A 22,288-nucleotide genomic window follows, 5' to 3' on the forward strand; every position below is an offset into this window, starting at 1 on the left:
ACACATTCGTGTGAGAAAGCCCCCACGCAGTGGCTCGCAATACTATAACTACAAGCAGTATTTTTCTATGGTATTGTTAGCCTTGGCGGACACTAATTATTGTTTCACTATTGTTGACATTGGCTCGTATGGAAGCTCGGCAGATGCACGCATATTCCGTACATCAAGAATGGGGAAGCGACTCGTGAATAGGCGACTGGCGGTGCCGGAACCCTCCATCCTCCCGGGCTCCAGCGGGCCCCCAATCCTGTATGTAATCGTGGCGGATGAGGGGTTTGCACTCACAAGGCAAGTCATGCGTCCCTTTGCAAGAAGGGGCTTGGATGACCGTCGGCGCATGTTCAATCTCCGCCTGGGCCGAGCTCGGCGATGTGTGGAATGTGCCTTTGGCATTATGTCAAACAGGTGGCGTGTCTTTCTGTCAACAATGCAATTGTCCATGCAGAATGTCACACGTGTTATACAAGCGGGTGTAGTTCTGCATAACTTCTGCCGCATTAATGATGCTAACTTTGATGCAGAATATATCCTAACACATGCAGGCACCACTGACAATGTCCCGGTGATTCCTCTCGGCCGATCTGTCTCCTCCGGCCTTCGAGTGCGTGATACTTTGGCGGCATATTTTGAGTGCCCATCTGGACCAGCACCTTGGGGGGCTGATGACCTTTGAAGGGGTGTATGTTGTTTGGCGGCTTCACTACCCACGTCACATGTGACCATTTTTTAATTTTGTGTTTTTTTGGGGTTGGTGTTGGGTTAGGGACTCGCAAAACATGAGGACCCTTGACGCGGGTTGCGAGCTTACATCTCTCGGGGTTTGAGCAGGACTTTAGACAGTTGCCGACTTACTTTCCCCAGATATCCTGTTGTGCCGACTACAGTTAGGAAAGTCCAATTGCAAGTGTACTTAGTTTGCTTCAGGGCCCATGGCAGGACCTAAACTTTTGCCATCGCTTGCAAGCCATGTCAAACCCCGAGAGATTAACTAAAACCTCATATCACGTGGGCATGCATTGTCCCAAAAGGCCAGAAGTGTGTGAGAGTGTAGGCAAAGGAAATGTGTTGCAAACCTTGTGTTGTGTGGTATAAATGAATAACAACACGAATTCAAACCATTAACCATGAAACATTTAATTTATGTCTTAGGACCAAACACAAACTTTTAGTAGCAAAGCATAGACACCAACATGGTGTAAAGTAATCCAAATCAAAAACATGAGCCCACAACAAACGTGGCCAGGCCTGCACCACACACAACTGTGGCGTCCAAATCTATTGGCACCAACACACTCAGAGGTGTTGGTATTGTTGTCCTGGGGAGGCATACGCCTGCATTTCAGCACCACTATGCTGGACCTGGAGCTGGGTAGATTGTTCCTCGCCAGCATAATGGTGCTGATGTTGTGGGTGGAATGTTGGCCCTGCGAAGTGGGGAGCCATAGGGCGCATGTACGGATGCGGCCGGCCCATCTGGGGGACAGGGTGGAATTGGGCAGGCACCTGGGGCGTGGATGGCGGCATGTATGCACTGCGACTGCGGGCACGCACGGGGCGCTCCTGTGCTGGAGAGGCGACGGGCCCTGCAGACTGGCCAGGTGCGGGCTCCTGGGGTGTCGGCTCGGGGCTGGGCGGCAGGACATTGGGAGCAGGAGGTTCTCGCAGAGACTCCCCCACGTCAGTCTCCTCTGCGGTGTCCTCCAAATTTTCGGTGGTTCTACAAGGAGAAAAAAACGTAAGAATACAATATAGAACATTGCCCACACCAACACGTTGGCAAACAGGACATTGCCAAACACACCTTAGACACATGCAAAGGCATAAACTCTTACGTGCGCATATCCATGATGTCCTTCAAGAACATGAGCTGCTTGGTGTAAATGTATGGGCGTTTGCGAGATGCCCCATCTCCGCTGCGACCCTTGTCACCCATCTCTCGCCTAAATTGATCACGGCAGCTCCGCCACCGTGTCTTGATATCTTGGACTGTTGGATGTAACAAAAACATAACACGCCATCAGAACTATCACCTCTCACTTCTAAATGAAGGGCCCTGCAGTGCCAATGACGTGTGACACGGGGATGCACCTGCTCCACCTAAGTTTCTCGTGCTAATGAGCGGACTACACATACAGGGCCCCAGGTCTTCTATAGGGATGACAGGCATTGACAGAAAATGCGTGGTACTCACCCAACCGAGTGCGGTCCCAGGTTCGGCCAGTCTCCCACTCTTGCTCAAACAGGTTCTGGGCGACCAACTCCCATGCGTCCTCCTTTACCGTCCTGTTGTGGTACTCCTCTGATCGGGTGTCCCATATTGCAGGATGGTCCTGGACAAACAGGATGAGGCGCTCGACATCCATCCCGCGCGGCATGGCAGTAGAATAGATGACACGCTGAAAGCAACCTTGACAGAGTCTCCAGGCACTGGCTAGGCTTGCCCCCTCGCACTGGAAACGCAGGCACTTCCTGGTTTGGGTTTGCTTTGTCTAGCTTTATAGACTCTTTTGCATGGAGATAACAGCTCTTGCGTGATTTTCGCGCATGCAACGCAGGAGCGTCCGTGTGTCATGCGTTGTTTTCACGCACCCATTGACTTCAATGGGTGCGTGTTGCGTGAAAAACGCACGATTATAGAACATGTCGTGAGTTTTACGCAACACACTCACGCTGCGCAAAATTCACGCATTGTCTAAACTGCCCCATAGAGTAATATAGGTGCGTACGACACGCGTGAAAAGCACGCGCGTCGCACGCGCGTATATTACGCTCGTGTAAATGAGGCCTAATAGTGATTAACCCCATCATGTACCTTACACATTAACCCATTATGACTGAGAAACATAATGGGGTTAATTACTATTAATGTGAGGCACAATTCATCATTACACCTCGCGCCTCACATCACAAAATGGAAGAACTTTTTTTTTTATTACTGTTGGCAAAGTATCGTTTTGGTATCGAAATCGCAATACTACACAAAGTATCGGTATCGAAGTCCAAATTCTGGTATCGTGACATCCCTAGTTCTGGATAGTCTTCTGTATGTTTTGAAAATTCTGGAAATCTTTAATAGAGTGACATCAATTTGGAAATGATAGTATCCTATTATCAGTATATCATACACTAAATCAGTTTATACTTGTGGTTTATTGAGCCAGTGATTATGCAGAAATGACACAAGATCTGTACATAACGGTGAACAATTCTACATTCATTATTTACTGTTTAATTATCAATTATTTATATGCAGCAAGTAGACTTTAACTTGACCATGACTCTTTCCTCTTGGGACTCATTGTTCAGCTTGCATATTTATTAGCTAAACATTAGATTTTGCAAAATTTTGAACTTACTTGGATTCCGTTAGTAACAGCAATTAAAATCATCATCAACATAATTTAGTCAATAGGGAAAAATTATTATTTTGCCTAAGGGCAAATAGATCATGTTATAAGGCATATGACAAGCAATTGTATAAAGGGACGGTCTGATTTCAGAGAACCTCTTTTCATGTGACCTATTAAATCATGTTTACCCTAATAGGGCAGTTACATTATACTATGAGACCCTAGGTATCAGTGTATCTGTATTTACTATGTGTCTCACCGAAAACCAGGGACTAGGCAATGTATAGTTCAATTAATATGCCAGAGGCAGCCAAAGTGGTAAGATGCAGTTACATAATTACATAGTACGGTTGAAAAGAAGACACATGTCCATCAAGTTCAACCAAGGGATGGGAAAAGGGAAGGGATGAAACAAAATGTCTACACATTGACATAAGAGCTAATATTTTTTCATTCTAGGAAATTATCTAACCCTTTTTTAAAGCCATCTACTGTCCCTGCTGTGACCAGCTCCTGCGGTAGACTATTCTATAGATTCACAGTTCTTACAGTAAAGAACGCTTGTTGCCTCTGCAGGTTGAACCTTTCTTTCTCCAGACGGAGGGAGTGCCCCCTTGTTTGTTGAGGGGGTTTTACATGGAACAGGATTTCACCATATTTTTTGAATGTGCCATTCATATATTTATATAAGTTAATCATGTCCCCCCTTAGTCGTCTTTTTTCAAGGCTAAATAGGTTTAACTCTTTTAATCTTTCCTCATAACTTCAATTCTCCATGGCCCCTATTAGTTTCTCTTCTTTGTATTCATTTTCCAACTCCAGGGAATCCTTTCTATTAACTGGAGCCCAGAACTGAACTGCATATTCGAGATGAGGCCGCACACTTGGTAAGTGGTAAAATGCAGGTGGATGCAATGTAAGTGGTAAGATGCAGGAGCAGTGCAACCCCAATTCTCTTATAAGTAGTAATGTGTTACAGACAATGAGGAAGAGATAGTGTATTAAACTCATAGGTGGGAATTTATCAACAGCTGTATGCCTTTATAATGCAATAAAAAGGCGCGCAATAGTTCACTTTCTAAAAAGTGGGTGAGGCTTAGCTTAGGGGGTGGGGCCACAGACATCCCAATAAATTCATTATAATTATGCCAAAAACGACAGCAAATTATAGCAGAAATCTACGTCAGATCGTAGTGGCACAGGCTTCCCTTTAATAGCTTATTAAGAGGCGTGAGCATCTTACTCCAGCGCTCTTTAGATTAGGACTGGCATATGAAACGGCTGTCTAAATAAATTCCCCGTGTAATGTTTAGGCACTAACCAATGAGAAAAGTTTAAAATGCTTTCTATATCTGTTAGCACTGCAATGATCTAACAACTTAAATCTACATCTTTTGTTCTTAGATACATTTCTGGAAGTGTCTCAACATTTTAATTCATTCTACTTGACTAGTCCAAAAAGGGCTGGCACAGTAGGTGGCTTATTATTGGGCTTATTGACCTCATTAGTATATTGTTTTAACTCTTTCCTTTCCAGAATGCACAGTTTAAAGGAACACTGGGAGCTGTAATAAAACTCTGCACACAGGGATACCCTGAAAGCCACCTGTGTAAGTGCGTACTTATGCTAAGACTGTAGAAGAGAGCAAGAGTCAGTGCCAGGCTCCTATGGACCACTGCATCCCACCTGCATTATTCTTCCAAGACAACCTACAGTCCAAAGTGACATTGGTTACTTCAGAAACATGAATGAGAGTACACCCTCAAACTCATCTCTAAAAGTGATGCCTGTACTGACATTTTACAACCACATATCAAGCACTCTCAGAACCCTTCATCTTTTGGCTAGTCTTATCATCTCCATATATTTGGTCATCATCTAGACACTCTGTAAACCCTTTTTACATATATAGTTGGCAAAGACAACATAGTCAGTAGACTGCTGAGCTTTCTGTGGTTGAATAAACAAAAAAATTACGTACAACTTCTATTTCCTTTTTCATATCACATATGGTATGATTATACAAATCGTCTTGTGAAAATATATTTCTGTATGAAACGCCTCATTTCTTTGTGGGATACTTGAAGTCTCAGAGTGTTTAGATTTCATTGTGTCATGCTGGTTTTTAATGTTTTTTCACAAGAAATGGACTTTTACTTTCAAAAGGAAAGATGGATGACACAGCACCCTTGTAACAGTGGGTTTTTATCTAAACTACTTCAGAAAAAAAAGGATGCACAACACAGAGGAATATACTTAGCTACTAAAAGAAAATCCTTTTAATATAATTGCCTATTCATAGCTTAGTTTACACTTTTGTGGCGTGGGTTTATTATTGGAGTGTCTTATCCTTTTTTACGTTTTTATCGACTGTATGGAGCGGTCCACATCATAGTAACACTCCACACCAGCAGATTGAACTTTTTTTTTTTTTTTACATGGAAGTCTACGGTTCAGAGGATAGCTAACGGACGGCATCCATCAGAAGTATCCATTGGAGGTATACGTTCTGTTTTTACGTGTTTGTTTAACATCTCGCACCATACATCTCGGGTTATGTTGGATTTAGAGAGAGGATACGGGAGGACACATCTGTATAGTCAGCCCTAGCTTAGGCAATATCTAAACAGTGTTGATCAGTTTTAATGTTAGTTAAACTTAGGGTGATATGTCTACATTTAACTTTTCTTGTATTCGCATTAATGACTCCAAAAATTCAATACAGTATCGGGACATGCTAGCAAAACCCTGACAGGCTGCAATCCACATCACAATCACTGGGTGGCCACACATAGAAACATATAGCATAGACAACTCGCGACAGAGTATCGCAAAATTATGTTTTTATTCAAAGCTCCTGCTCTTGCGCCACACATCTTAGGATATGTTGAGAAAAGAGGTAAGGTAAGAAAGAACAAACCTGTACAAATAACAAAATGAAGTGCTTATGTTCAAGACAATTATAATTTCTCCCATTATAACTGACCAAATAAGAAATGTAGCTCCTAAAGTAGACACCTGAGAGTTCTTCAGCAAGACATTTAAAGGCATCTTGAACGTCCACTATACAGAGCCTGTTTGACTTGTTGGTTAAACTTCATTACTTCAATATGAAAGCACAAACAAAATAATAACAGGATACATTTTGAAAACTTCTACTAAGGCTATGATCACGTCTATTTTTTTATACAGTTGTAGAATATGTATTTTTTTTATTTTTCTCCTGCCAGATGTATAGTATAGCCTACTATATTTTAAAAAGGCATGGAACTGTTTGTCATAAAGTACGCCTGCACATTTACTAAAAAAATATATATATCCTTTTTCAATGTATTGATAAGCGTGGCAGACTATGCTTTTCAGTATAGCAATTCAGACAGTATTCCAACAGAATCAGTCAGATTTTCGAAAAGGATATCCTTTGAGCATATACTTGCCCCATAGAAAGTAATAGATATGTAACATATGTTTGAATTCTAACAACCACAGTGGTACTGTTACGGTGAGCTATTGACGGTTTTTAACCTTAATTCAATGGACTGTCCACTAGCAATGAGTTAATGTTTAACTGAAATTTGATTACCTAGTATCTGTAGTATACCTTAGGATATTCAATGATCCTCGCAAAGGAGGTAATTTTAAGATCTGTATATTAGCCAACCTATCAATATCATCTAGCAGCTTGAATACAACCATTAAGGCTAGGGCTACACAGGTCACAGGTAGCACAGCCTAAAATCACTGTGACCCTGCAGGTTGCCGCGACCGAAACATGAAAGTTGCAAAAAATATAGTAGGTTCAGCTTTCTTTCTACTGTCGTGTCATGGCATCCTGCTGCTCGCGACGTGGCCATATTGACTTTTCTTACCTGTGACCCAGCGATCTATGGCCACACAAACTGGGTCACACCCAATGTCGCCATGTAGCGCTACCCTTACTTATCAATAACAGATGAGTAGGCATATAACAACAGCTATTATTGCCATATTTCATCTTCTACACTAAATATATAAGAATAGCGAATGAACTAAAAGGCAACAACTAACTTGAGTAATATCTACTACACTTTTCTGCTATGAGTATATTGATCTGTAAGCAAATCACTGAATAAATACCCTTTATCATGCTCACAACTTGTGATAGAGCATTCCATGTACTTTCCAAAGCATTTACAACAGGCTGCGTACAGAATATTTAAGCAACAAATGTAATTATACTTTTGAAGATGAATGGAAGAACAAAATGGATAGAAAAATTAATTATATAGAACACAGTACACTAAAAATAATAGAAATTGAAAACCTGTGACAATTCTATGTGTGTGTACTTTGCATTAAAAATTACTTAATTTGTAACATGATTAGAAATGTCATTTATTCTAGACGGTTGGAGCTTTCAAATGAATAACAAGGAGGATTACTTGCTCCAGAAGTCTAATCCTGTACTGTTATAGCCTTGATCACACTAATCAACATTTCATTTCTTTTACAACGCAGGAAATCAATTTAAAAATATTGCAACGATGTCTCTGTATACTCTTATTAAAAACCCCACTGTTTTAGTCCTGTACTATTTCTAGCTTTAGAGCCATTTTAATGATGCTAATTGCAATCTTCTAGCCTTTCATATCAAGGAGAAATGCAATGTGAATTAAAAAAATCTGTGCGGAAGTATTAGCTGGGTGGTCTTTTTTGTAGAAGGTTGTCAAAGGTGATTTGCTTCCACTGTCAGTCTGTGCTGAGCAAAGGGCTATTTATTGGTGATGAATCACTTCTATGGAACGGAAAATAGGGTCACGTAGGATCAATGTTAATGGTAAAGCAAAGTGAAAAGCAAAAGAAGAAGAAAAGAACTGTGGTCATATCCTTTAGTTATCTTACATTTCAACTGAACAAAAGTATAGATCAGCGATGTCCAGTCTTGCCTCTTTGATGATGACACCACTGGCTAAATAGCTGGAGGGTTCATATTTCACACCTTTCCTTTACACAATTATTTGTGGGAAACAACTAAAAGACAAAAGTTTAATGACATTAGAGTTGACATCTCACATGTGGGGTCAATCTTCAGCTCTATTGGTAGAATATATTCTAATACTAATCTTTTTAAGCCGGTACTAGCCCCTTGAATAATAATAATAATAGCAATATATATGTATTGGGTGAAATAATTATTGTATATTTGTGTTAATACCTTCACAGATAGATTTTGTTAGTCGATTGAAAGTGAAAAAGCTCTGACCCTCAGTCATGAAGATAGATTTATAGCCCAAAATAGTTATTTTTAATAATCGTTATAAATACATTTCGTCGTAGACAATTCCATTGTCAGGGTTTTACAAAGTACACAATGGCAGTTCTTTTAAATACACATTTTATTATTGAGGCAAGGGATTCTAACAATCTATGTACAGCAATGTTTCAAAGGTTTACACTGCTTAGATGTACACAATAGCTAAACGTATCGTTAACTGAAACATTTGTAAAGCTTTTATATGGGGTATACGATGTGCCAGCCTATTTCAATAAACTTTGTATTACAGTCTCTTCACTGTTTTAGACAGTGCTTGGATGTGAGGGATATCTTCCACATGTTGTGGACCTGTCCTGTTGTAAAGACCTTTTGGGATAACCTTTTCACCTAGTTTTTCCTCCTTTTTACTGTTAGAAGATGTTTCCAGGCATTAACTATACACACATAAGCTCATATAATATTTAACGGTGGTTATTAGAATGCACATAGAAGGAGATCACCCTTAATGCCCTTTTACACTCTAACGTTTGAAACCACTGACTAATGTTCATCCTTGCAGACACTAGGTAAAAAGCGTCACTGTTGTCTATCAATGGCTCTCGCGGGAGCTGTGCGCTAGGCAGCAATGCCTATTGTACATTTAAATGACACTAAAAGCGGCAAGCGTGGCCACCTCTCCACTGAACTCTATTGAGACTGCGGTGTCCGTGAAACAGCGAATGGGGGTTACCAGACCTCATTCTCCTAATAGGAAAAAGTACTAGACATGGGACCTGCGGACGTCATGCATTTTTGACATATCCTGTAGATATGTCATAGAGGTTTAAGATGGGAATAGCGCTTTACCCTCTCATTTAAGTTTATTTTCACACATCTCTGGATCCGCTTTACTCATTTATTATCTATTCTATCCACAGCTTCCTATGCCATCCGTTTATTGTACTTTGTTTGGCTGTATACTCTCTATCATGAATACTGTATTGCCAAATCATTGGGTTCTTTTTTAAACACTTGGGGAATTTATTTAGCTACCGATACCTTTCTTTATATTTTAAAATTCTAAATTCAATAAAAACGATGAAACTAAATTGCTTAGATGTTTGCATTCCTCTGGATCAACAAAATTGTAAATATCGGTCAATAAGCAACGTCCTTGATATCTATATTCCAAGCTGAATAGCTGCAAAACTTGACGCCCTGTGGAATGAGAATCAATGCTTATCCTTTTCATATCTTAGACATTATTTTGTCTTTCCCTTTTAATCTACAAATTTTACAAAACTTATCAGGAATAAACACAAGGATATAAAGCAATTTAACCAATTAAAGCAACTACTATAATAGATGATTGGTTAGTTTAGAGGATTATGACTAACCGTTCTAGCATACTTCACTGTACCCATTATCCACACGTAATAACTAACACTCGTAAACCAATTGAGATAATCATTTTTGCCAGGCTACTTTTTGTGTCTGATCATGGGCAAAAAAAAACCCTCCATCTGTAATCCTCATGCTACATAAGCTCTAATTTTAGTTTTTTTCTTCTGCAGAAGTTGCTGCAGTGGGAGATTCATTAATGTACTGTAGCTGACTTTATAAATTATACTCCATTAAACGGAATGACAGTTAATGTGCAATTGTGGAGTGATTGTGGCTGTTGCTCTCTCTTCAATTGCAAAAAGGTTTCCTTCCATGAAATGTAATTTTATTCCATACAATGGAAAGACCACTACTGAGTTATATCAAATAAAAACGATCACTGACAAAAAAAAACACCTGTATTCTGATTTAGAATAGACCAATAAATTATCAAATAGAGAAGAAAAGAACTACGGCAAGTTGTTCCAAGGAAAAGTCTAATTAAATCTCCCTTCGCACATGCAGAGATGTCAACTAGTCCCACGTTGGTTGGTAAAATAATGATCTAGTTCTGATAATTTGCAAGACAGTTTATCTTTACCAATATAGGTTGAATGGAATGATATAGAGTATTACAGAAAAATCTGTACCAGATCATGATTTAATGTGTGACCTGGCATTAGATGACATCTCTGCACCTGCCAACCAATACTGACTCATTAAAAGCATGCCGATTTATTAAGACAGGAATATGCTGCATTGCCTTCCAAAATAGAGGAGTTTATAGGCTGTCAAGAAATCTTTAGTAATGGAATGTGAATGTTCCGTTTAGAGAGAAGAGTTTACATTTCTCATTCACTCCCTTGGGGCATTGTGTAGTAACTGCAGATAGAAAAGTGCACTCTAATTAAAGTATAAGAAGACGGGTGTGAATGTAGTCTGAGAGTAAGGAAGCAAAAATAGGCTAAAATACCAGTATCCATTCACCTCTCATCTGGACATGGCGATCTCTTATTGTAACGGTTGTCTTGTTTGCCCATATGGGTTTTATACATTGTATTTGTGCATTTATGTATTCATCCACTTTAGATCATAGTGTACACTTACTATATAAGCGACTTGTTAACCGTAAAGTCCATAGAATTCCAGGTATGTCAGGTAATGCAGTAGACCACTAAAAGTATTACTTTTTTGGATTGACCTTCATTCCAGTGCATCACGGCTGTGATTTAGAAGACGAAGAACAATCATTTAACGGCCCATTCAAGAAACAGGCACTGTAGCAACATTTTGCAGTCCGAAGGTGAAAACATTTGTAAGCATGGATAGGTGTGTCCATGATCTATGCTTATTGGGTTCAATAAGTCAGTAAGACTGAGAACAGACCAGTTAGACACTATCAATAATAATGGTTAATAGGAGAATACAGTATATAGCACGATTTGATCAATTTGATGCAATGTAGGCTCCCTGGAACAGTAACCTTTAATTCGAGCTTTAAGGCCCCCAAAAGGGCAGTAGAGCGTAGGTTTCTGTCCACTAAAACCCTCTTGGCAAGGTATGGTAACCTCTTTTCCCTTGCACCGTGCCCTATATTCTGTCCATACTTCATCCTGCTTCTCTCTTATTTTTTTTTCTTCATCTTTTTTAAAGAAGTTTTTGGGTTTGTCCTCTTAGAATTATTCCCATTCTTCTATTTTTCTTATATTCACGCTACGCCAACCCCCATTTAAAGGGATCAGCAACCAACAGGTTCTACAGCTTGGAGGGTACCACTTTGAACCTTTTCCTTTCAATCCAGATATAAGAGATGCATATTGAAGATTTTTGTAAAGTTTTGCAATCTGTGATTTTGTGCATTCTGATTGACCAAAATATTCCTGCGTATTTTATAATGCCATTGTTTTTTTTGCATGGAAACATTAGTAAACATAATATAAACAGAATATTGGACTTTAAAATATATAATCATAAACATATACTGATAGTAATTTACTCAAAGGGGACAAATGGGGATCTTTACAATGTTTCCATCAATTGACTAATGTTATGGTGGAAGTCACTGTTAGGAAGTCTCTTGAGCAAGAGTGTAATGTTGGGGAAAGTCTGCTGTCCATAACTTTTTTTTTATCCACGACCATCCCTGTACGAACACTGGCATATTACATAGTTACATAGTTAGTACGGTTGAAAAAAGACACATGTCCATCAAGTTCAACCAAGGGAAGGGAAAAAGGGAAGACATCGTTTCAGATTGTCTGTATTCATGTCTCAACTCTAAGTTAGCACATTTTTGTAAGCATTACAAAGTAACCCGACTAAAACTGCATATCATCATTTTTAGACTGAAATGTTGATGAATATGCAGTTTAATTGCTGAACTGTATTTGATTAGTTTACAAGATTATTCATGCATCTTTAATAGCTGTAAACAGAGAAAAAGACTCATGTACACTTATTATAGAGGCAGTGTTCTAACAACAGCTGCTCTTGTCAACAAAACCAGATCATCTAAGCACCAGTTTTTGCAATTTTAAGCATGGGGTCATGCTCGATCCTTAATTTCACTTCAGAGTTGTATGTGTAAAATTTTTATAGCCAAGAGAACCAGTTCATGGGCAGTTGTTTAAGCAACTAAGTATTGTCTAGCTTCACGATGGTATATAATGTCTTCTAAACATAAAAGGGTAATATATTTTTCAGACGCCAGTTTTTAACTAATATACAGCAGTAGAAAATGTGCCAAATTTATTAAGCGGCGCACACCTCTTAATGAATTTGGTACAACTTTGGCTGTCTGTGCGCCGGAAAAAATCTACGCCTGTTTTGAGCCGGTGTAGATTTGCGGCATAACTTATGCCAGTTTTTGTGTTAAATTATGATAACTCTGTCTTTCTGGTGGAGGCACCACCACCTACAGCTAAACCCCACCCCATTTCCGTGACACTTTCAGAAAGCGGCGAGGAAAGTAGAAAGTTGCACATTTTAGCGCAAACGTTTTGATATATTCCCCCCAAAGTTTATATTAAAGCTTTAATTTAGAATTGGCACTGGCAGCCTTCAGTATGATGACGCATTATCAATACCAGGCGCTAGTGCTTCTGCAGTAAAGTATGTCACTATGCTGCTCTCCATGAGCATGGGAATCCAGCACAGTCCTGTGTTGCCTGCAATATCTATTACCAGGCAACAGTCCACAAATATTTGAGCCCTACTTAGCCAATGGGATGCCTGAATAATTGTAGATAGAGTATAAAGCTGAAGTTGAAAAAAATTTCCTTATATAACAGAGCATATGGATGGTTAGGATCATTTCCTAGTATATGTTTACATGTCACTTCTCAGTAAAAACAGCCATATGAACAGGTAATGTCTATAAAGATGAAATCTAAGGGGGGAATTTATTAAACTATTTTCTGTTGTAGAGTAGTAGCAAAAGTTTGGTGCACACCATATGTGCACTAAAATGTCCGAATTTTCACCCCTATAGTCACTTTTGAAAAGTGTTGCAAAAAGTGGGCGGCATTAAGAAGGTCTGACAGATTTACCAGAATTTAAACCAAAAATTGCCATAAACTATAGTGCAAATATATGCCTGCATATATTTCAATTTCTGGCACATCTTACTTCAACTTTCTTTAGATTAAGACTGGTATATGATACCCAAGTCTTAATAAATTGCCCCCACTGTTTATAGTGCTGTCAATATTAAAGATAGTGAAGGTACAGAAACATCAACTCGTAGATATTCCATGTAAGACACATCAAAACTGCCATATTATGCGGAGGAGGTGAATTTATTTTTTCAGAAAGAAATGCAAATTTTGCGTGAATGTAACAAAGAAATATTTTCTTATAACACAAAGTGTTAATTTATTAGCATTTGTGATCATGTAAGCCTGTACTTCACAACATATTCAGTTTAACCTAAAAACATGGAAAACATTATCCAGAAAATAAAAGATAAAACACTTGACAATTGTTTGGTATTAAACACAAAATGGATGAGCTGTGGGAAATACTGTACATCTTCAAAGCTTTACAGCCTGGGACTACCTCAGAAAAGGGACAGTCGGCAAAACAATTCTGCTTTAGGGCATGTACACAATTATGTGATTCCCATGAGGTTTGGTTCAAGTAAAATACATCTGAATACATTGGAAAGAAACAGCATTCATATTGGATATGACAGTACACATAAACAAAAACTTGTGGTGCGTTTCAGTAAACCAGATGCATTCAATATTTTCATAAATGTAATGGTGTGGTTCAATTCATTTTGATCACAACTTTATGGTCTATGAAGCCTGTGTACTGTCCGCAGAAATTAATAGAAAGTTGCCTATACATGTACATCCTTAAAGAGGGTCTGTCACCAGGTTTTGCAACCCCTATCTGCTATTGCAGCAGATAGGCGCTGCAATGTAGATTACAGTAACGTTTTTATTTTTAAAAATATTTGCATTTTTGGCCAAGTTATGACGATTTTTGTATTTATGCAAATGAGGCTTGCAAAAGTCCAAGTGGGCGTGTTTAAAGTAAAAGTCCAACTGGGCGTGTATTATGTGCGTACATCGGGGCGTTTTTACTACTTTTACTAGCTGGGCGTTCTGACGAGAAGTATCATCCACTTCTCTACACAACGCCCAGCTTCTGGCAGTGCAGAGACACAGCGTGTTCTCGAGAGATCACGCTGTGACGTCACTCACTTCCTGCCCCAGGTCCTGCATCGTGTCGGCACCAGAGGCTACAGATGATTCTGCAGCAGCATCGGCGTTTGCAGGTAAGTCGATGTAGCTACTTACCTGCAAACGCTGATGCTGCTGCAGAATTAACTGTAGCCTCTGGTGCCGATGTGGCCGACACGATGCAGGACCTGGGGCAGGAAGTGAGTGACGTCACAGCGTGATCTCTCGAGAACACGGCTGTGTCTGCACTGCCAGAAGCTGGGCGTTCTGAAGAGAAGTGGATGATACTTCTCGTCAGAACGCCCAGCTAGTAAAAGTAGTAAAAACGCCCCGATGTACGCACATAATACACGCCCAGTTGGAATTTTACTGTAAACACGCCCACTTGGACTTTTGCAAGCCTCATTTGCATAAATACAAAAATGGTCATAACTTGGCCAAAAATGCTCGTTTTTTTTAAATAAAAACGTTACTGTAATCTACATTGCAGCGTCGATCTGCTGCAATAGCAGATAGGGGTTGCAAAATCTGGTGACAGAGCCTCTTTAAGCATGCACAGAGTAGTCAATACACGTCAGCAAAGAGTTAAACAGTATCAACTATGTCCATGGATTCAGATGTGTTCTATTAAAATGTGCCATTGGCCTCTAAAAAATAATATCTTCTTAGTTATATTTGTTTCTGGGAAATCTGGATTATCTGTATGGTTGCCATTATGGATTGTCACTCAGTTTTCATTACTATGTGCCAATATGGGAATAAGTAATGCACCAATGCATCAAACAGTAGAAATTGTGTGTAGGGAAGGGGTGTTAGAATGAGCCAAGGTTCTCGGCATATTGTTCCTGGTCTCCTATTGCAAACAGAGCAGTGAGGGAAGGCTCCTTCTACAGCCAGTTACCTGTACAGAGTGGGGGAGGGGAGGGAGTAATGGCTGATCTTTTAAGACACACATAAAAGTGTAAACTTTTTTTGGGTATTTTGTACATTTAAGGTACTTTCTCACGGGCCAATTTTGCTTATTAGTCTATTTAGTGCCGTTGTTAATGGTTGGTGCCTCTAAATATGTATTTAGGATCACATTGTATTCAACATGTGCAAAGTATAAGTGTAATAAAGAGTAGAGACTCTTTTACACTGGACTATATCGGGCAAACGAGCGTTCATAGAACGCTCATTCCCAACAATTGCCCTGTGTAAACAGGGCAACGATCATCAGCTGATCGTATTATTTTGAATACTGAAAATATTATCGTTGTCAGCAGCACATCTGTCTGTGTAAAGATGGCAATGCGCTGCCGACATGACAATAATGTATGGGGACGGGCTATCGGAGCAACGAGCTCTCGTCCTCAAACATAGCTCCTTGTTAAAGGAGCAAACGAGCACCAATCAAATACCTGTCTCGTTGATTGGCTCTCGTTTACACGGCCCAGGTCGGGCCGTGTAAAAGTACCTTTAGTCTAATTAATTTGATTGAAACACATCAGCACTGATGTTATGCTATTTATGCAATTAAATAAAAATAATGGATTATTTTCTTACATAGGTTCTGGTGTTTGTCTGGCCAGCCAAGCCATTGTTGTGCAATGGGGGAAACAGGAGCTACTTCTTACTTTAGTGGAATACACTGAAAAAAACTGTGTTATAAAATCTCATGAATCTGAATTACCACAGACAGAAAAGAGCCGGGATCAACATGTAAATCCATTCACATAGATTATTGACTAGATGGTAGAAAACTGGAAGGCTCCAAGCAATGGCACATTTTATCAGAGTAGTGCCAATCAATGCACTAGAAGGGAACTGTCTGTATTAGAAATGTTCTAAACCTTTATTTCTCACTTTGTCCTGATTTACACTGTGACAATACAATCCATTATTGAAAATCGTTTTTTGGCACTAAAATCTTTTAAGCCATTTTTCTAAAATTCTTGACATTTTGTAAGAGGAAAAGGTTTCTCGTAAAAACATGCTTTCAGTTCTCCATGGTGAGCGTCACTCACAGATCTTTACAGAAACATTATGAGAAGGAGCATCTTGGCCCTGACACGTTGGCATATGCACATTAGTAATAATTGGAGTGCGGGGATATTCTGATATTTTCCAACAAGCGTTTTAATTAGGAACAAACAATCCTGAATTGCTTAATGTTCATCGGCAATAAACCTGGCCTGAGATTGCTTTCATTTGTTTTACAGAGGGATGAAGGCATTGTAATGCGGAGAATGAAGAAACGTACACACTCATTCAGTGAACCTACACAAGGCACCCAGCGGACAACTTCACATAAACTTGCAACATCATGAGGAACACATCATCTGTGGAACACATGGGAATCAGGGTTGATGTTAGTGTATGAGGTTTTTCTATAAAAAAGGAAATTACCGTAAAAGGTATAAACTACTACATAGTTAGTAAATATTGTATGGATAGAATAGGTTGTGTGTGAAGGGCATATGTCAAGTAACTAAAGCAAAATACAAATAACATTTTTACATAGCCAGTCCTCATGCGAAAGCACATAGTAAAATTAACAAAAGTACTTCAACTAAATAATGGTGACACATTGTTATTCCCACAAGTAGGGGCAGATATATAGGGGGAATTTATTAAGACGGGCGCTTCATACGGCAGCCTTAATAGAAAGAAAGTTGGAGTAAAATGTGACACATTTGTTAAGAGGCGAACGCCTCTTAATAAGTGTGTTGTGTCTTTCGGTCTGCTGTGCTCCACCTATTCCGCCCCATCGGCCAAAGAATGAAAAAAAAAATTCTCACCTCATTGTCCCGTCCCCCCCCCATGTCCCCTCAGTATTCCAGCGCAGCACATACAAGGTCCTGACGGTGAGCAGCGCAAGGGCCTTATATGAAACGTAGCACTCAAAACCATCAGTGCTGTGTCACATACAACGTTCTGACGATGCCCGGCGTCAGTACGTTTTATGAGCTGAGGAAACCAGGAGAGAGCAAGAGGGAGAGAGCAAAAGGAGCAGTAAGGTGAGCATTCATTTTTATTTCTTATTTTTTTTTATTTAATAGTCCAAAAGGGGGTAGCCCGATCAGGGGGAAAAGTACGGGCCCAGCACGGGCCTCTACCTTGATACACCCCACAGAGTAAAATCGACAACAGCTCGGAGCTGACGTAAATTTTAATAAATGAAAAGTGCCTAGGGCAACGTAAAAAGGCAACCCAAATTGTGACTTTTAAGACATTTTACAACTTTCTACACAAAAAAGAAAACTGAGTAGTCTACAGTCACAAATAGATAAGCAAGAGTAAGGAGTCTTGAGGCCTTCAGTATAGATAGTTAACCCCTTCACTACACTGCCTTAACAACATCTCATTTTGCAACTCCATAGGCTCTGTAAATTAACCTGTGTCTGCAACTTTTATGCAGAATACAAGCTGTGGTAAAAAAAAAAAAAAAACAATAAATGGCCTGCATTCTGCTGAACCTAGACAACAATGAGAATTTATTTTTATTTTTTTAAAACTAACACTTGTTTTCCAGACTGTATGACCTCCTGAATAAATCCATCTGAGAAACAGGCGTCTTTAACAATTAGATCTTCTCAATATTTTAACTGATGTGTTAGAAAGGGACAGTGCTTAGCTGGGGCTTAGTTTTACTTGATGTTAATTGTAGTAAGTGTAGAAAGTTGAGATTTCTACTACCTCCTAGCCAGACACAAAGAAGCCCTTTTCCCCAGACCTTTTTTTTTTTTAAATATAATTTTGGCTCTGGAAGAGGGAAATGTAAAATGAAGGCTTCTAGGAAAATAGAGGTATTGAATGCCAATTTGAAAGATAACTTTATGTAAGGAAAATAAGGATATTGCTAATTATTGTTGCTAATATTTTTAGTTTTTCTTCATTTTTCAAAATGTTGCCTTTCTTCAAAAACTGTATAGGATTTGTGCATCAATTTTGCTGCTTGTGGCAAGTGTAATTTTTATACAAAACCCTTATATATACATGTATTTGAGTTGTGTCACTTAAAAAATTAAGAATGGGAATTTTAACCCCTTAACGACATATGCCTCTTCACGGCGGCCGTTAAGGGTACTTATGCCAGAGTGCCGCCTTTTCATGGCGCTCTGACATAAGCCGGTACGGGTGTCCTGTGCCGGCTAAAGCAGGTGTCGGGCAGTCTAAAGACAGCCGGACACCTGCACTAATGGGCGGGATCGATTTCAACATTGATCTCACTCGTTTAACCCCTTAGATGAGGTGCTCAATAGCGAGCGCCGCATCCAAGTGGTTTTGGATCAAGGGAGCTCCCTCTCTCACCCCATCGGCACCCTGCAATTGCAATCACAGGGTGCCAATGGCTTCTATGGCAGCTGAGGGCCTAACAAAGGCCTCCAGGTCTGCCTGTAGTAGATGCCTGCTAAGCCACGCCTGAGGCATGACCTAGCAGTTGCCAGTTTTACACGGACAGGCAATAATACGCTGCAATATAGAAGTATTTCAGTGTATTATAAAAGCGATCAGAAGATCGCATAGTGAAGTTCCCTAGTGGGACTAAAAATAAAGTTATCAAAAAGTTGAATAAAGTTAATAATAAATAAATTAAAAACCCACTTTTCCCCCTTATAAAGTACTTTAATATGAAAAAAACTAAATAAATAAATAATAAATTACACATACTTGGTATTGCCACGTCCGTAACGACCCCACCTATAAAGCGATTATGTTATATAACCTGCACGATGAACGCCGTAAAAAATCAAATAAAAAAACAATGCCAGAATTGCTGTTTTCTGTCCATCTTGCCTTGATAAACAGTGATAAAAAAAGTTGCATGTTCTCTAAAATGGTACCAATAAAAACTAGGAGTCGTCCCACAAAAACCAAGCCCTCATACAGCTGCATCTGCATAAAAAATAAAACTTTTATGGCTCTTAAAACATGGCGACACAAAAACAAATAATTTTGAAAAAAAAGTGTAAAAGTACTAAAAAATACAAGAGCTATATAAATTTGGTATCCCCACAATCGTAATGACCCACTGAATAAAGTTATTATGTTATTTATACCACACAGTAAACCGCGTAAATCTAAGACGCAAAAAAGAGTGGCAAAATGTATGGGGTTTTTTTCCATTACCCCCGAAAAAATTTAATAAAAGTTAATCAATAAACTATATGTACCCCAAAATGGTGCTATTTAAAAAATACAACTTGTCCCGCAAAAAACAAGACATTATACAGCTATGTCGACGCAAAAATAAAAAAGTTATAGCTCTTGGAATGCGACGATGGAAAAACGCATAAAATAGCTTGGTCATTAAGGTTTAAAATGGGCCGGCCATTAAGGGGTTAAAGATAATCTTGTTTGCCAACAGCGAAACACTTCTGAATTAGATAGCACTTGTAGAAGATATACCTAAAACAATTGTCACTTCATTACAGGCACACACCTGGTGGCAGTGTGCGACTTACACATTCTACATAAATAGTACACTTGTTGTTGTTGCGCTGATTATTATGTTACCACACAAAACACAACATTTCTGATCGGCATTGGGCGCCACAGGCTCATTTGAAGGCCATGAAACCAAAGCCTAGCACTAGATTAGCATTCTCTGTCTGAAGTATGCATACACTTAAATAACAGAGACGGCAATGTTTTATTATTACTATTTTCTCACTTTGTTCCGTAAATCTAAAAGGGAACAGAGAGTGAGCCAGCTTGGAAGTTAGATCTGCCGAAAATAATGAGCAATTGAAAAAGCACATTTAATTAAATGATTGAAGATAACTACATCAACATGTTGTGCTTTGACCCACAACAACATAAAAGTATCAATCTAAAGAAGGCCGCAATGAATAATAATGGGTGTTTTTGACTTGCACTAATGTCTGGCTTGACTTGATTTGGGAGAGTTCTTCAGAATGACTCCTCTGATCATTCTCACGGAAGACAACACACTTTTCATTCATTAACTCACCTCATGTTCCTGATTGTGACATCTTCAACTTAAATATGCACTGAGACTGAATCCTGTAAGTATTCTACATTCAGACTAAAATTAAAATGTACTGGGAAATCACTTGGCTCAGAAAAATGAAAATAAATAAGTAAAAACAACAAAGAAATCAAAACTGTAAAGCGATATTTACATCTACTGTTATATCCATGTTTAACAAACACTAATGAAAAAGCTTTACTGAATATCTCACATTGTGTTTTCCACCTATCTTGTATCTTAAATCCCCTGTCTACTCTAATCTATCTCATATCTATCTATCTCATATCTATCTATCTATCTATCTATCTATCTCATATCTATCTATCTCATATCTATCTATCTCATATCTATCTATCTCATATCTATCTATCTCATATCTATCTATCTATCTATCTATCTATCTATCTATCTATCTATCTATCTATCTATCTATCTATCTATCTATCTATCTATCTATCTATCTATCTATCTCATATCTATCTATCTATCTCATATCTATCTATCTATCTATCTCATATCTATCTATCTATCTATCTCATATCTCATATCTATCTATCTCATATCTATCTATCTCATATCTATCTTTCTCATATCTATCTTTCTCATATCTATCTTTCTCATATCTATCTATCTATCTCATATCTATCTATCTATCTCATATCTATCTATCTATCTCATATCTATCTATCTATCTCATATCTATCTATCTATCTCATATCTATCTTTCTCATATCTATCTTTCTCATATCTATCTTTCTCATATCTATCTATCTATCTATCTATCTATCTATCTATCTATCTATCTATCTATCTATCTATCTATCTATCTATCTATCTATCTATCTATCTATCTATCTATCTATCTATCTATCTATATCTGTGTTATACACCAGTGGGTATGGATGCATTTAGCTATCCACAGGGCTAAAAAGTGATTTTTGTGCTCCTATACTAAAGAATAAACTCCTTGTATTTGGGATTTGAGTAAATGATCATAGGCTAATACCTTCAGTTTTAAGAAAGCGATGCACAGACAATGAACAGAAAATTATACAACACTCATAATTACAACTTTTAATGGCAAATCGGCCAAAAAAGATATCATTACCCAATTAGTGTGTTAGCTTATCTTTTCCTGCTGGTGGATCCATGGGGGATATGAAGATTCTATGAGGCGCATGTTATGGCAGTGAGTTAGACGCTATGGTGGATGATTGATTGGAGAGCCCTTGCTGTCATGTTATTAATAATTAGTATATCTGCGAGAGGATTTAGATGACTCCAGTGAATAACATTTTGTGAAAGGCTTTCCCTGTAATAAGCTGTATTCTGTAGGTGGCATCAATATATGATTTAATTCAGTACTCAGTGGAGTGGGTTTTGTTCTTTGTAAAGGCATCTAAGGGATCATGCACACAACCATATTTTGGCTCCATCCAAAAGGTCCGACTCCCTCTATACAAAAATTGTTTCCAGCAGATTCCGAACAAATTCCACAGAATTACGCAAAATATGGCCGGCCTTTTAACAGGTCTGGAGATTCCTTCTACAGTGGCTTATTTAGAATACAGACACATATGGCACTTGACTACAGCCTATGGGAGTTAAAAGGAATGCTTTCAATAGAAAAAAACATTATATTAGGGTGTTGCTATT

At 38.8% G+C, this 22,288-nt stretch overlaps 1 protein-coding gene across 2 annotated transcripts in view; it reads right to left on the reverse strand.

Moving 5' to 3' along the window:
• LOC142651717 (cadherin-6-like) overlaps positions 1-22,288 on the reverse strand; it is a 283,558-nt gene that overhangs the window by 174,181 nt on the left and 87,089 nt on the right. Inside the window, exon 2 of one of the 2 annotated variants that reach the window (XM_075826745.1) lies at positions 8,233-8,361. The exons of the other annotated variant lie outside the window; for it this stretch is intronic. The gene's annotated coding sequence lies outside the window, so the exon portion shown is untranslated. The remainder of the gene's footprint in view (positions 1-8,232; positions 8,362-22,288) is intronic. 2 annotated transcript variants of the gene reach the window in all.

This window comes from Rhinoderma darwinii, chromosome 5 (assembly GCF_050947455.1).
Source record: "Rhinoderma darwinii isolate aRhiDar2 chromosome 5, aRhiDar2.hap1, whole genome shotgun sequence".
NCBI classification, from domain to species: domain Eukaryota; kingdom Metazoa; phylum Chordata; class Amphibia; order Anura; family Rhinodermatidae; genus Rhinoderma; species Rhinoderma darwinii.